This window comes from Tenrec ecaudatus, chromosome 8, assembly GCF_050624435.1.
Source record: "Tenrec ecaudatus isolate mTenEca1 chromosome 8, mTenEca1.hap1, whole genome shotgun sequence".
NCBI lineage: Eukaryota > Metazoa > Chordata > Mammalia > Afrosoricida > Tenrecidae > Tenrec > Tenrec ecaudatus.
In genome coordinates this window covers 66,309,360-66,320,581 of record NC_134537.1, presented here as the reverse complement: position 1 = coordinate 66,320,581, position 11,222 = coordinate 66,309,360, and the positions used below count along the sequence as shown (strand labels likewise).

Genomic DNA, 11,222 nt, shown 5'->3' with positions numbered 1-11,222 from the left:
AACAGAGTGCACTGAAAATGTGACTTAATTGAATATTGCCTTATATAAAATACTTCAAATGTTACCGAAGAATGATCTAGCTTTTTTCCATAATACAAGAGAAGGGTAAAAGGGTTATTTTAGCTAGTTAACATTCTTAAACATGCCAGATTTAAGAAATTCCTGTCAATGAACAAATTATTTTAAATGGAAAAGAAAGTCTTACCTATTGCCTTTATTATTCCCGACAAGTTGGCTTATTGTAAGGCTCTAAAAGCTTTTGCAGGCACATTAAGAACACATTTTTATTTAAATATGAATAGCAAATTATAAGTAAACATGAACAGAAAGGGCTTTTAAAATTGGTATTTATCATTGATTGTACATAATCCATGTGCCATTTCATAGGCCTCATTCAATATCATTCAACATTTTATAGTTTTTTCAGTTATAAATATATATTAAGTTGCTTTGTGTAGTTCAAAATAGTTCAATGTGCTACATATTTTCAGGAAAACTTACTTGGAAATGCACACAAATTTATGCTCTATTTACATTCTTAACACATTTACTTTGAGTTTTTATAATCTGACTAAACATCTTTCTCCCCAAGATGCAAACCCAAGCACCAAAACCAATGTGGTCAAGTGAATTCTAACTCACAGTACCCCATAGGACACAGTGGAACTGCTCCCAAGGGCTTGGGGTTTCCAATAGAAGCAGAAGCAGAAGCAGACTGCCACTTATTTCTCCCCGGGAGCAGCTGGCAAATTTGAATTGCTGACCTTGCTGGTAATTGCTGAGCACTTAACTACAGTGCCATTAGGCTCTTCAAGATGCCAGTTCACATGTAATGATATTTTAAGAGTACCTTCGTGTCCTCCTTCAAAATCCAGATACAAAATCCAGATAATGCTTTGGATGTTTTCCCATTATATTTTCAATCAAAAAATGTTTTCTGATACTTTATTTATGAATGTGGTAAGATGTTTACTTTACAAAGAATATTCTTAAATATAGTAGTATAAACATTCATATATAACAACAACAAAAGTGAGCACCTGAACTCAGTAAATTAGTCAATAAATACTTATTATGTTGTCATGATGTGCATAGTAATGGAGACTAAATCTGTGCCCTCCATGTCTTATATGCCCGCCACATCCTTGTATGCTTTTTAACTAACAGTTAGCAATAATTTATTAAACACCTTTTACATGCCACACATGAAATGCAAGGGATACAAAATCCTAAATACAAGGGATACAACAATGACTAGAACTTAAAGTATGTTATTGAGAACATCAAAGTAGGGTAGTAACACATAAGCAAATAAGTGCTTGTGGTAGTTAGATAATTTCATGTCAACTTGATAAGTGTTGGGGTGGAGTCTCACCTGTCAATCAGGTCACAGCCTGATAATGCCTCTCTGTGGGTGTGGCCTTCTAATGAGGATTCTGGGAACTTCCTCTCTTTCCCTGGAACCAGGCTACATGCTCTCTCTATTTCTGCTGAGGAGCCACACTCAGAGAGCTGGAAGAGACATGTGGAGACCCATGCCAGTGCTGAGATGCTTCTACCGACATTGGATCCACAAGACTTTTCACCCACTGGCCTGTGATTTTCCTGCATTTGGCATCCATACATGTATTGCGTGAGTTTGAAGATTAATTTATGGAAGAGCATTGGACATATGGGATAATATTGGACTTATGGACTTGATCTGGACTGGGCTGGGATGTTTTATTAATAAACAATTGCTCTTTGATATAAAGCTCTCTCTTACACACGAGTGTCTCTGGATTTGTTTCTCTAGTCAACCTGGACTAACACAGAGCCCCAATGTCATTACTGACAGAATCATGTACACAACTAATATTTGTGAGGCACAGAGAAAGAAGCTTCAAACTTTCTTCAATATAGTAAATTTTCATAACATTTTCTGGTCACATTTGAAATTTTTTATTGTGTTGAAAAATTTCCACCCTATGCATATGACTTCTCTAAAAGTCAGAAATTTAATTTTTATGATTTCTTGGTATGTTGGGCCCAGATATGACCAATTTCCTTCTGTTTACATTTTAAGAATTTGGTTGTATAAAGAGTGAGGTGAGAGCGTCACGAGGAAGGACACAAATCCAGTGTTTAGTGGCCTCAGTGATAGAATCTAGCCAATGGTTCAGAGTGATCAATGATAATGTGAGCAATAGCAAACACAGACTGTCTTTAGGACACAGCTTAGGCTTTGTTTGTAAGTCTCTTTCTATCGGCATTCTGAAATATTAATTCTTTAATAAATACCTCAAGGATAATGTATAGTAAATGACTAAAATATTTTGAGACTACATTATGCACCTGGCACTGTGTTGAGATCTTTGTATACATTTTCTCATTCAAGTGTTACAAAAATCCAAATAAGTTACTTTTCTAAACTCCATTTTACAGATAAGGAGGAGATGAAGGCCTGGAGGCAATCATTAGCTCGTCCTGCGCTATGTATGTCAGAAGGTTTGATTTTGGGTAGGCTTCCATATGGACAATGTCTCCAAAGTGACTAAGACACAATAGCAACAGCTGGGTAGGTTTGTGCTACAGATATCTTTGAACACCAAGGATAAAAACTAAGTTACAGAACAGAAGAAGAAAAGGAATTGGTGGGAAAAGGCAAATTCAGCAACCTTGTGTAAATTTGGGTGGTAATTACTCTGGTCTTATGTGACTGCTGTGGACAGATCAGTAGTGTCCATAAACAAAAACAAATCAAACGCATTGTCATCAAGTTGATGCCAACTCATAGTGTCTCTATAGCTCGGTTTTATTGGACTGTGAACACTCGGTGGGCTGAGCATCCCAATTGCCATAGAGGGCCATTGTCTGGTAGAAAGGTCACAATGACCTTCTACACTTCTCAACCTGAGCCTTAGAAACCATTTGAAGTGGAATACGCAGGTTTGGATTTTATTCTCTTTGGAGAGCTATTAATCACTCTAATATCCCCCTTTGCAATATTTAGGGCAGCATCTGTTGCGACTGGTTGTAGACAATATAGATATTGATAGTAGATATTTCGAGATGACTATAAAACATAGGGTAGAAAACCTGGGTAAGGCAAGCATCCTGCATGACTCAGAACACTTGATTTTCTTGCCATAATTGGCTTGGCTTTAGATAGATTTTAGATCCTCAACTTTCATTTAGTGGCTTTCTCCTTAGTTCTGCTTCAAAGATGGTGCCAGTAAATATTTCTATAAATAATAATATCATAATGGAAGATCATTGTAGACTGAATCACTCTGAAAACTTATTAAGTAGTACAGAAAGGGTCATATTACAAATTTCAATCAAGGTCTGTCATATATACAGACTTATCCAAGAAAACCGGAGATCAATGGCATCATCTTATATACAAGCAACTTTTATCCATATGGTTAATTCACAAATTAATTTTGTATGTTAGGAGGTAGACAGTTTTCTCTGTTTTGTAAATTGATTGCCTGAACCTTTGATTCAGATAGATTTTGTCTTCATTTTGCATTACAACGCTAATGTTTTTGGTAAATGATGCCACACTTGTTGTTTTAGATTTGGAAGCAAAGCCAGTGATATACATATATGAGAACCCTTGACAAGATGGATTAACACAATGGCTACAACAGTGGGCTTAAACATAAGAACAATTATGTGGATGACATAGGACTGGGAAGTGTTGCCCCTGTGAGTCAGAACTGACTTGATATCATCTAACAATAAACAACAACAAGGAAATAAAAATTCTCTCTCTCTCTCTCTCTCTCTCTCTCTCTCTCTGGATAGATAGAGAGGTAAAGACACAAAGAGAAACACAGAGAGAAGTATACTTCAAGGAAATGACTCACACAATTGTAGAAGCAGGTAAGTCAAATTTAGACAGGTCTTAGGTCCATGAGTCAGGTCTTAGGTCCATTCCAATTTTAGTTATGTGCAGCTAATCTGGGAGCTTCTTCTAATTCAAATAACTTCAAGGGCTGATGAACCCAGCATCAAAAGGAACACCACGAACTGACAGTTGCAGAAGCAGATGAATCCAAGGTCAGCAAGTCTGACTTGTGACTGGAGAGGTGACTGAATCAAAGCTTGGTAGGTCAGTTAGCAGGCTAGGGCTCCTGGGACTGGCAGGTAACATTGTGGGCCATTGTCTCAGACACAAAAACTCAGAGTTTGATGAGTCAGATACAGTATCCAGACCCAGCAAAGTCATGTGTTTCTACACTTATGTAGGAAGTAGGCCACAGTTCTGAGGGAACTTCCTATCAATTACATCAGTAATGTAACCTAAGTGAAGGAGTTGCTTTCCACTCTTTCTTTCTTTCTTCTTTTCTTTAAATATGGAACCCTTCACAAATTTTCGTGTCATCCTTGTGCAGGAGCCATGCTAATCTTTTCTGTATCATTCCAATTTTAGTTATGTGCTGCTGAAGTGAGCACCACCATAATTTTCTTAAAATGACCTGACTGCTCACAGCAGATCCCATTGTGGAACAGATTACATTGTGATAGGTCATATCCCTGAGAATCCTGGCCCAACCAAGTTGACACAAAACCTAATTATCACATAATTAGGTTCTCTTCACTTATGAATTCCTGTCTTTAGATAGGAACTGTGGTTTTGTTACTTGTATATATAAATAATTTTAAATTGTGGTTAGGGGAAAGTTTAAAGAGATTAGTTTTCCATTCAGTAATATATACACAGTTTGTTTTCTGAAACTGATTGCAATTCCTATCACTAATCTTGTTTTTCATTCTTTTGTAAGAATTTTCTGTTTAAATAATTATGCTTATATCAAATGATATTTAAGATTCTACAGATTCTTCATATATCATTTATAAACTTCATTTTTCTTTCATTGTACTGTCTAGGTAGCACTTGTTGGAAAGTGCTGACTCTGTGTCCAACAAAACAAAACACTGCCCAGTCATGCGCCAGCTGCACACTTGTTTTGTTGGAGCCCGTTGTTACAGCCATTGTGTCAATACGTCTCATTGAGTTTTTTCTTTTTTGATGACCCTCTACTTTACCAAACATGTTGCCCTTTATCATAAACTTGTCCCTCCTGGTAACACTTCTAAGAAGCATATTGGCTAAACTTATTCCAAGACAGATTTATTTGTTCCACATAGTATTTGAGGCTTAAAAAAGGTTAAGGAGTCTTTTTTTAAAGCAAAAGCATGAGAGAGATAAATTGTGTTGAATTTATATGACAACATTGAGAAATAGACTATTGTAGATAATAGAAAATCTGTTATCTTCTCTAACTATGTTTCCAAATAGGTAAGAACTTTTACTTTGGTAATGCTTAGCTCCCTCATCTACAAAATAAGACACTTGAATAGGTGGCTTCTAAGGTTATTGCTGATTCTATATTTCTACTTTAGTTTTATATCAAAGGATGAACTTGATGCTGGAAGTTACATCTTCAGAACTTTCATCAAAATGCTTACATTTTGTTCTTCTCCTAATGAATGATAAAATGTTTGTAGACAGTGCATCTGCAAAGAGTAAAGATAAGCCAAATAAAAAATGTAATATGGATCCATTCAGTTTCCAATATGGTACTAGTCAGTGATAAATGTATGAGCAATAAAAGAAAATGTCTGAAAAAGAAGCCAGTGTCCACAGTCCAAGCCAGTATAAATTAGGCAGTGGGGGCATGTGCTTGGCATGAAAGGAAATTGCCTACCTCACAAAGTGTTGAGGTGGGTGCAGTAGAAGAGCCATTAACAAGATGTATGGATGGCACAAAACAGCACGAGCTCAGCATTGGGTTAAGAACTGCTATTGAAAGCATAGGGTGACTTTACTTAGCGCAGCCATGATAATCTTCACACCCACCTGAATGAAAGATGAATAGGAGGAGATAGCCTTATTAATGTTCATGTACGAAACAGTCTCTATGGGACTGAACCTTCTCTGAAAATCATTTAGCAAATTCTTGCAATGTAAGAGAAAAAATTTTGATGTTCATGGCAGGGCAAGGAAGTCCTTTCCTTTGATCACACTGTAGATTACTTAGGAGATGAAGGTGATTTGATTGTATATATGATTTTTGAGGGGAAACTGAGAGAGTTGTTAAAATTTACTTCGTAAATTTACACAAGGATCTTTTGCAGTTCGTGACAGAGCTCTTAAGTCTATACAAATTAAATAGATTGGAATTTAGTAGAATAAAATTCCTGTGTCCTTTCAAAATTAAATAAAGCTATGGAGATTATGGAAAAGTAGTAGATACAGGATAGTTTCCAAACATATTTAAATCTCCACAGGATACAAACAGACACTAGATAGAAAAGTCAGAAATTTAATAAAGACAAAGCCTATTACAAAACAAAGTGTGACGGTTAGGGCTTATGTCAAATAGACACCCCTTAGTAAGGATAGGTGACCAGATGTCCCACTTTTGGTGGGACAGTCCCGATTTTTAACAATTTTTCCTGCTTGCCGTGACAATTTTTAAAAATCCTGAAAGAATGCACAACAAGCTAGGGTATATGGTTTCCGACTGCCATATGGCTATTTCGTCAGGATATGAGTTTTATCAATGGTGTCCCGCTGGTGACCTGCTTTATCAATGTTAAAATCTGATCACTTGGACTGGGTGTGGTCTTCTGTTGACAAAAAGAGGCTGGCATCTCGTCCTTTTCCTTTTGCTGGAGCTGGATCTTGCATCTGGTTTCTCAATCTTCTGTTGGTTCATATACCAATCGCAGAAGTCATCATGGACCACCAATAGAGGATTAATTTGGGCCTCATGGAGCTTCTTTTAATTCTCTCTGAATTCACCAGCCTGTGTCATCCACCACTTATGTTTTCTCATCCTGCTTCCTGTTCATCAGTGTCCATGAGCGAGCAGAAGCCTGACTCGAATTGGACTAGATTTACCTTGGCTAAAAGCAGAGAAAATCAGGAAGATGTTTACATGTGTTTAATTGACTATGCAAAGACATTCAACTGTATGGATAAGAACAAACTATGGATAGCCTTAAGAATGGGAATTCCAGAATAGTTCATTGTGCTCACGTGGCACCTGTACATGGAGCAAGAGGCTGTTGTGTGAACAGAACAAGGGACTATTATTTGGTTTAAACTTAGGAAAGGTGTATGTCAGGTTTGCATCTTCTCACCATATGCATTCAATCTGTACACTAAGCGAATAATCAGGAAAACTGGATTATATGAAGAAGAATGTGGCATCATGCTTAGAGGAAGTCTGTGGAATTCAGAGGCCACACTTTACTTGGTAAAAGTGAGGAAGGCTTGAAGCACTTGCTGGTGAAGATCAAGGTTGCAGCCTTCAATTTGGATTGCAACTCAGTGTAAAGAAACCCCAAATTCTCACAACTGGATCATCACATAACATCTTAATAAATAGAGAAAAGATTCACATTGTCAAACTCTCACCAACACACAATAAAATATATGAATAAAAAAAGAAAGAGAACATTGACACACATGAAAAAAATAAAGTAAGAGATTGTCACTGTCAAGGATTTCATCTTGCTTGGATCCAGAATCAGTGTTCATGGAGGCACTAGTCAAGAGATCAAAACTCACTGCATTATGTAGCTCTGTTGCAAAAGGTCTCTTTAAAGTGCTGAAAAGCACGTGTGCTACTTTGAGGACACAGGTGCTCTGAACCAAACCATGGTATTAAAATATTTTTATTGGGGGGTTCATACATCATATATATATATATACATACATACATACATACATACATTTTGTCAAGCACATTTGCACATTTGTTGCCATCATCATTTTCAAAAATTTTTATTTCTACTTGAGTCCTTGGTACCAACTCAAACTATGGTATTTTAAGTCACTTCCCAAGCATATGAAAGTTGGACATTGAGTAAAGAAGAACAAAGGAAAATCGATGTATTTGAACCACAAGGTTGGTGAAGAATATTGAAAGCGCCACAGACTGTCAGAAGATTGAACAGATCTGTCTCAGAAGTAGTACAGCCAGAATGCTCTTTAGAGCATTGGACGTGTTATCAGAAAGGACCAGTCTCTGGAGAAGGACATCATGCATGGTAAAGTAGAGGGGCAGTTTAAAAGAGGAAGGTCCTTGATGAGATGGATTGACATAATGGCTGAAACAATGGGCTTGAACATAAGAACAATTGTGAGAATGGTGCAGAACCAGGAGGTATTTTATTCTGTTGTACATAGGGTTGCTTTGAGTTGAAACCAATTCAGTGGGACCTAAGAACAACAACAACAACAACAACAGCACAAGCCTTTTCTTGATATAATTTTTTAAATGTACAAACATGGCTGTGTGTCACTGGTTTCACTTCTCTATAGAACCTAATCTAATACAGTAAGCATATAAAAGTCTTTACAAATCCTGAGCAGGCAAGGATGAATCACCACAGGGCCTAATAGCATCATTGTCTATTTAGGAGGAATCAGATCTTACAAAGATAAGGTATTGACAGTTGAAAATAAAAGCATCTCCTAAATGTGCAACAGATATTTGTTAGAAAGCAAAACAGGATCATTTGAGAACTTCAGCTGAAGCTGGCATTTTCTTCTTTTCAGTTGATACTGGCAAAGTTGTCTGCAGTGAACTTTGAAGGGAGTGGAAGAGTCCTCGCCCTGAGTTCTTCATACTGACTCCCTTGCAAGAAAGAAAAGAAATACCTGGGAGTAAAAATTTTTTTAAAATGACTAGAATAGGAACAATAGAAAATAAGTAAAGAGAAGATTAAGATAATCATAAGGAGAATGAAGTCACATAATTAAGAAAATCAAGCATTCACATTTTTTAATCATAAAAACAAGTGAAAAGGAACTTCTAATATATGTCCCTTTGAGATAATAGAATAGGAAGAAACAAGTCTGCCAAAGAAATACTAAGGGAATTCCCCAATATTTCAAAAGAGGAGACTATAACCATCCAGGAAGCAGAGATAACGCCTCCCCAAAAACAAAAACAAACCGTGAGTTACACTATTCAATTTCAAGGAAAAGGAGAGAATTCTGTGAGCAGCTAAAGAGAGAGAAAAACAATAACTTACAAATGTAAACAGGTAAGAATAAGCTTAGACCTCTCTGCAGAAACTATGAAGAAAAAAATGGAGCAGCATATTGTGAAATTTAAAAGAAAGAAATGCCACACATCCTATATCCAGCTAAGCTATCCATTAAATATGAAAGGGAAATAAAAGTATTCTCAAACAAGGATATTTTCAGAGAATTTGTAAAAAGCAACCATTACAAACAATAGTTTCCAGATCATTGTGGTCAACAAACAAACAAATGCAGCACTGAAACACGACACCATCCACAGGGTGTATGTAGCACCATCCCAAAGCCCACACTTTGAGAACAGTAACATAAACAATCCAGTGGGGAAACAAAGATATGAATAAATTTTCCACATACTCGATCCCCATCCCACCAGCCCCACCGCCAAAAAGAGGAAGAAAAATACCAAACACAAATAATACAAGATGACAGTGACTAATCTACATTTAGAATCAATAACACTGAATGTCAGTGAACTAAACACACCAACCAAAAGACAAAGAATAACCAACTGGAAACAAGATCCATCAATCTTCTGATTTTAAGAGACACATCCCAAACTCACAGACAGAAATAGACTGAGAGTCAGAGCATGGTGAAAAAATTTACCAAAATAATGGTGATAGAAAAGGGGGGTGGAATGTTAATCTCAAACAAAATAGACTTCAAAGTACACAACATAAGGAGATACAAGAGTGGGCATTAAATAATGCTCCAAGGATCAATAAACCAGTAAAACATAACCATAACAAGCATAAAAAGACCCTCAAAAGCCATCAACCAAATCCTCAAAGAGATGAAAAGGAACAACCAGATCAACACCAGTAGTAGGAAACTTCAATTCACCATTCTCAAACGAAGATAGATCAGTAGAAAAGAACTCAATAAAGAAACTGAAGAACTGAATGCAGTAAAACAAATTGACCTCCTGCATATTTACAGAGTTCTTCAACTAACAGAAAAAATACACATTCTCAAATGCACGAAGCTGATATTCTAAAATAGACCACATGCTTGTCCTTAAAGCAAGCCTTAATAAATCGAAATGCCTAGAGATCTTGCAAACCATCCTCATACCACAGTGCCTTAAAACTGGAAATCAACAATATAAAGAATAAGAAAATAAAGACAAACACATGTAGACCTAGCAACACCCTACTCAAAAATAAGACTGGGTATTATCCCAAATAAGAAATGAAATTAGAAAGTTCCTAAAAACAAATGAGAATGATAACACATCATACCAAAACCTATGGGGCACAGGCAATTATTGCAATTAATGCACACGTGAAGAAAGAGGAGAAAATTATGTTCAAAACCTCCAGCAACTAAAACATTGTCAACAGCATAAACCCTACAACAGCTAAAGAAAAGAAATAAAAATTAGAGCACAAATAAATGAGCTGGGAAAACTGAAAAAGAAAAATAAACTGTGGGGAAAAAATCAACAAAGCAAGAAAATGGTTCTTTGGAAGGATCAGCAACACTGACAAATTGCTAGCACACTTAGCAAAGGAAAAGAAAGAGCAGATGAAAATATCGAGAATTAGAGATGAAACAGGTGGCATCAGCAACAGATCCAAGTGAGGTAAAATTAATAATTACACAGTATTATGAAAGACTGTATTCCCATAATTTGATATTATCCTATTCTCAAATTAACACAGATGGACATTAAGAACTTGAATAGACGCATATAAAAAGGAGAATTAGACAAGGTCATCAAGAAACTGCCAACCAAATAGGCTAGGATCCAATGGCTTCACAAGGAGAATTCCACCAAGGATTTAGAGAAGAGCTGACACTAAACAAACTGTTCCAGAATGGAGAAAGGGACAGCAAACCCTCAAAGTCATTCTACAAAGCCAGCATAACTCTGACACAGAAACCAGGCAAAGAACCCACAAAGATAGAAAACAACAGACCTTTATCCCTCATGAACAAATTCTCAACAAAATCCTGGCTAATTTAAAAAGAAATATATATATAACTACCAAATGGGAGTCATACCAAGAATGCAAAAATGATTCAACATTTGAAAAAGAGTTAATGTAACCCACCACAAAAAACAAACAAGCAAAACAACAAGATAAAGGATAAGAACCATATGATCATATCAAGTGATACAGAAAAAGTACTTGACAATATCCAACACTTATTCCTAATAAAA

General features: G+C 36.3%; 1 non-coding gene across 1 annotated transcript; it reads right to left on the bottom strand.

The window, feature by feature from the left end:
• Positions 1-4,337: 4,337 nt before the first annotated feature.
• Positions 4,338-4,443, bottom strand: LOC142455708 (U6 spliceosomal RNA). The gene has a single exon (XR_012785856.1). It is a non-coding gene; the product is annotated as a U6 spliceosomal RNA (small nuclear RNA).
• Between the last annotated feature and the right edge of the window lie 6,779 nt (positions 4,444-11,222).